We start from the raw sequence: 4,961 nt of genomic DNA, 5'->3' as shown, positions 1-4,961 counted from the left end.
CATTGTACTTCGTTCAGTTACGTATTGCTAATTCTGTTTCTAATAAATAACTCATTTTTGAAATTCAAGTACATGCAATGAATATCTGTAAAACTGCGGGTTACTCCTTGCTGATAAAACTAGCAGCAGTTTCTGTAGTGTAGTGGTTTTCACGTTTGCTTTACACGTGAAAGGTCCCTGGTTCGAAACCGGGCGGAAACAGTGCTCTTTGACACATTCAGTTAGTGCTGTATCAACAACAGAGAATATATGTTCTCATGAATAGCTTTTTTTGGAAATTTGAATACATGCAATGAATATCTGTAAAACTCGGGTTACTCCTTGCTGATAATACCAGCAGCAGTTTCTGTAGTGTAGTGGTTTTCACGTTTGCTTTACACGTGAAAGGTCCCTGGTTCGAAACCGGGCGGAAACAGTGCTCTTTGACACATTCATTTAGTGCTGTATCAGGAAATTTGAATACATGCAATGAATATCTGTAAAACTCGGGTTACTCCTTGCTGATAGTACTAGCAGCAGTTTCTGTAGTGTAGTGGTTATCACGTTCGCTTTACACGCGAAAGGTCCCTGGTTCGAAACCGGGCGGAAACAGTGCTCTGTTTCAAATAAAGAACTCATTTTTGAAATTCAAGTACATGCAATGAATATCTGTAAAACTCGGGTTACTCCTTGCTGATAATACTAGCAGCAGTTTCTGTAGTGTAGTGGTTATCACGTTCGCTTTTATTACGCGAAGGTCCCTGGTTCGAAACCGGGCGGAAACAGTGCTCTTTGACAAATTAATTTAGTGCTGTATCAGGAAATTCAAATACATGCAATGAATATCTGTAAAACTCGGGTTACTCCTTGCTGATAGTACTAGCAGCAGTTTCTGTAGTGTAGTGGTTATCACGTTCGCTTTGCACGCGAAAGGTCCCTGGTTCGAAACCGGGCAGAAACAGTGCTCTGTTTCTAATAAATAAATCATTTTGAAATTCAAGTACATGCAATGAATATCTGTAAAACTCGGGTTACTCCTTGCTGATAGTACTAGCAGCAGTTTCTGTAGTGTAGTGGTTATCACGTTGACGCTTTACACGAAAGGTCCCTGGTTCGAAACCGGGCGGAAACAGTGCTCTGTTTCAAATAAAGAACTCATTTTTGAAATTCAAGTACATGCAATGAATATCTGTAAAACTCGGGTTACTCCTTGCTGGTAAAACTAGCAGCAGTTTCTGTAGTGTAGTGGTTATCACGTTTGCTTTACACGCGAAAGGTCCCTGGTTGAAACCAGGCGGAAACAGTGCTCTGTTTGACACATTCATTTTTGTATCAGGATTCAATACATGCAATGAATATCTGTTAAACTCGGGTTACTCCTTGCTGGTAAAACTAGCAGCAGTTTCTGTAGTGTAGTGGTTATCACGTTAAGCTTTACACGCGAAAGGTCCTTGGTTTTGAAACCGGGCGGAAACAGTGCTCTGTTTCTAATAAATAAATAATTTTTTAAATTCAAGTACATGCAATGAATATCTGTAAAACTCGGGTTACTCCTTGCTGATAGTACTAGCAGCAGTTTCTGTAGTGTAGTGGTTATCACGTTCGCTTTACACGCGAAAGGTCCCTGGTTCGAAACCGGGCGGAAACAGTGCTCTGTTTCTAATAAATAACTCATTTTTGAAATTCGAGTACATGCAATGAATATCTGTAAAACTCGGGTTACTCCTTGCTGATAAACTAGCAGCAGTTTCTGTAGTGTAGTGGTTATCACGTTAAACACGCGAAATTCCCTTGGTTCGAAACCGGGCGGAAACAGTGCTCTGTTTCTCTGTAAATCATTTTTGAAATTTGAATACATGCAATGAATATCTGTAAAACTCAACTCCTTGCTGATAAAACTAGCAGCAGTTTCTGAGTGTAGTGGTTATCACGTTTGCATTACACGGTTGAAATTCCCTGGTTAACATATTTATAAAGAAACCGGGCCTTATTTTGGAAACAGTGCTCTTTGACACATTCATTTTAACAGTGCTGTATAGCTTATTTTTTTAAATTCAATACATGCAATGAATATCTGTAAAACTCGGGTTACTCCTTGCTGATAATACTAGCAGCAGTTTCAGTAGTGTAGTGGTTATCACGTTAAGCTTTACACGCGAAAGGTCCCTGGTTCGAAACCGGGCGGAAACAGTGCTCTGTTTCTAATAAATAACTCATTTTTGAAATTCAAGTACATGCAATGAATATCTGTAAAACTCGGGTTACTCCTTGCTTATAGTACTAGCAGCAGTTTCTGTAGTGTAGTGGTTATCACGTTCGCTTTACACGCAAAAGTTCCTTGGTTTGAAACCGGGCGGAAACAGTGCTCTGTTTCTAATAAATAAATAATTTTTGAAATTCGAGTACATGCAATGAATATCTGTAAAACTCGGGTTACTCCTTGCTGATAGTACTAGCAGCAGTTTCTGTAGTGTAGTGGTTATCACGTTCGCTTTACACGAAAGGTCCTGGTTAGAAACCAGGCGGAAAACAGTGCTCTGTTTCTAATAAATAAATAATTTTTTAAATTCAAGTACATGCAATGAATATCTGTAAAACTCGGGTTACTCCTTGCTGATAATACTAGCAGCAGTTTCTGTAGTGTAGTGGTTATCACGTTCGCACCGCGAAAGGTCCCTGGTTCGAAACCGCGAAACAGTGCTCTGTTTCTAATAAATAACTCATTTTTGAAATTCAAGTACATGCAATGAATATCTGTAAAAACTCGGGTTACTCCTTGCTTATAGTACTAGCAGCAGTTTCTGTAGTGTAGTGGTTATCACGTTAAACTTTGCATAAAGTTCCTTGGTTTTGAAACCGGGGCGGAAACAGTGCTCTGTTTCTAATAAATAAATAATTTTTGAAATTCGAGTACATGCAATGAATATCTGTAAAACTCGGGTTACTCCTTGCTGATAGTACTAGCAGCAGTTTCTGTAGTGTAGTGGTTATCACGTTCGCTTTACACGTGAAAGGTCCCTGGTTCGAAACCGGGTGGAAGTGCTCTGTTTCAAATAGTTCAGCATGCAATGAATATCTGTTAAACTCAGGTTACTCTGATAATACTAGCAGCAGTTTCTGTGTAGTGGCACACGTTCGCTTACACGTGAAAGTCTGGTTCAAACTGGGCAGAAACAGGACTTTTGATACATGCAGTAAGTAACATATTTATAAAAGAGATGAGTCAAAGGTCTCTGAACATGTGATACTGTATTTGTAACAAAACCATTATTTTGCTGATAGTACAGCAGCAGTTTCTGTAGTGTAATTGTTATCATTTGCTTTAAGAATGGTCCCTGGTTCGAAACCGGGCGGGGCGGAAACAGTGCAGTGTTTTGACTGTTTCAACAGAATAAATAAATAGCTTATTTTGAAATTCAAGTACATGCAATGAATATCTGTAAAACTCGGGTTACTCCTTGCTGATAATACTAGCAGCAGTTTCTGTAGTGTAGTGGTTATCACGTTCGCTTTACACGTGAAAGGTCCCTGGTTCGAACCGGGCGGAAACAGTGCTCTTTGACACATTCATTTAGTGCTGTATCAGGAAATTCAAATACATGCAATGAATATCTGTAAAACTCGGGTTACTCCTTGCTGATAATACTAGCAGCAGTTTCTGTAGTGTAGTGGTTATCACGCTCGCTTACACGTGAAAGGTCCCTGGTTCGAAACCGCGCGGAAACAGTGCTCTGTTTCTAATAAATAACTCATTTTTTAAATTCATGTACATGCAATGAATATCTGTAAAACTCGGGTTACTCCTTGATAAAACTAGCAGCAGTTTCTGTAGTGTAGTGGTTATCACGTTCGCTTTACACGCGAAAGGTCCCTGGTTCGAAACCGGGCGGAAACAGTGCTCTGTTTCAAATAAAGAACTCATTTTTGAAATTCAAGTACATGCAATGAATATCTGTAAAACTCGGGTTACTCCTTGCTGGTAAAACTAGCAGCAGTTTCTGTAGTGTAGTGGTTATCACGTTTGCTTTACACGCGAAAGGTCCCTGGTTCGAAACCGGGCGGAAACAGTCCTCTTTGACACATTCATTTAGTGCTGTATCAGGAAATTCGAATACATGCAATGAATATCTGTAAAACTCGGGTTACTCCTTGCTGATAGTACTAGCAGCAGTTTCTGTAGTGTAGTGGTTATCACGTTCGCTTTACACGCGAAAGGTCCTTGGTTCGAAAACCGGGCGGAAACAGTGCTCTGTTTCTAATAAATAAATAATTTTTTAAATTCAAGTACATGCAATGAATATCTGTAAAACTCGGGTTACTCCTTGCTGATAATACTAGCAGCAGTTTCTGTAGTGTAGTGGTTATCACGTTCGCTTTACACGCGAAAGGTCCCTGGTTCGAAACCGGCGCGGAAACAGTGCTCTGTTTCTAATAAATAACTCATTTTTGAAATTCAAGTAAATGCAATGAATATCTGTAAAACTCGGGTTACTCCTTGCTGATAAAACTAGCAGCAGTTTCTGTAGTGTAGTGGTTATCACGTTTGCATTACACGCGAAATTCCCTGGTTCGAAACCGGGCGGAAACAGTGCTCTTTGACACATTCAGTTAGTGCTGTATCAACAACAGAGAATATATGTTCTCATGAATAGCTTTTTTTGGAAATTTGAATACATGCAATGAATATCTGTAAAACTCAGGTTACTCCTTGCTGATAATACTAGCAGCAGTTTCTGTAGTGTAGTGGTTTTCACGTTTGCTTTACACGTGAAATGGTCCCTGGTTCGAAACCGGGCGGAAACAGTGCTCTTTGACACATTCATTTAGTGCTGTATCAGGAAATTCGAATACATGCAATGAATATCTGTAAAACTCGGGTTACTCCTTGCTGATAATACTAGCAGCAGTTTCAGTAGTGTAGTGGTTATCACGTTCGCTTTACACGCGAAAGTTCCTTGGTTCGAAACCGGGCAGAAACAGTG

General features: G+C 39.8%; 4 non-coding genes across 4 annotated transcripts; all 4 read left to right on the top strand.

The window, feature by feature from the left end:
- The first annotated feature begins 518 nt into the window (after positions 1–518).
- Positions 519–591, top strand: trnav-uac (transfer RNA valine (anticodon UAC)). Its single transcript has one exon. It is a non-coding gene; the product is annotated as a tRNA-Val (tRNA).
- A 276-nt stretch (positions 592–867) lies between these two features.
- On the top strand, positions 868–940 carry trnaa-ugc (transfer RNA alanine (anticodon UGC)). Its single transcript has one exon. It is a non-coding gene; the product is annotated as a tRNA-Ala (tRNA).
- Positions 941–1,554: 614 nt separating this feature from the next.
- Positions 1,555–1,627, top strand: trnav-uac (transfer RNA valine (anticodon UAC)). The gene has a single exon. It is a non-coding gene; the product is annotated as a tRNA-Val (tRNA).
- A 2,174-nt stretch (positions 1,628–3,801) lies between these two features.
- Positions 3,802–3,874, top strand: trnav-uac (transfer RNA valine (anticodon UAC)). The gene has a single exon. It is a non-coding gene; the product is annotated as a tRNA-Val (tRNA).
- Positions 3,875–4,961: the final 1,087 nt, after the last annotated feature.

The sequence above is a fragment of the Oncorhynchus keta genome, unplaced genomic scaffold (genome assembly GCF_023373465.1).
Source record: "Oncorhynchus keta strain PuntledgeMale-10-30-2019 unplaced genomic scaffold, Oket_V2 Un_contig_15762_pilon_pilon, whole genome shotgun sequence".
Classification (NCBI taxonomy): domain Eukaryota; kingdom Metazoa; phylum Chordata; class Actinopteri; order Salmoniformes; family Salmonidae; genus Oncorhynchus; species Oncorhynchus keta.
Note: the sequence above shows the minus strand (reverse complement) of the source record. Positions and strands in the feature narration are given on the sequence as shown.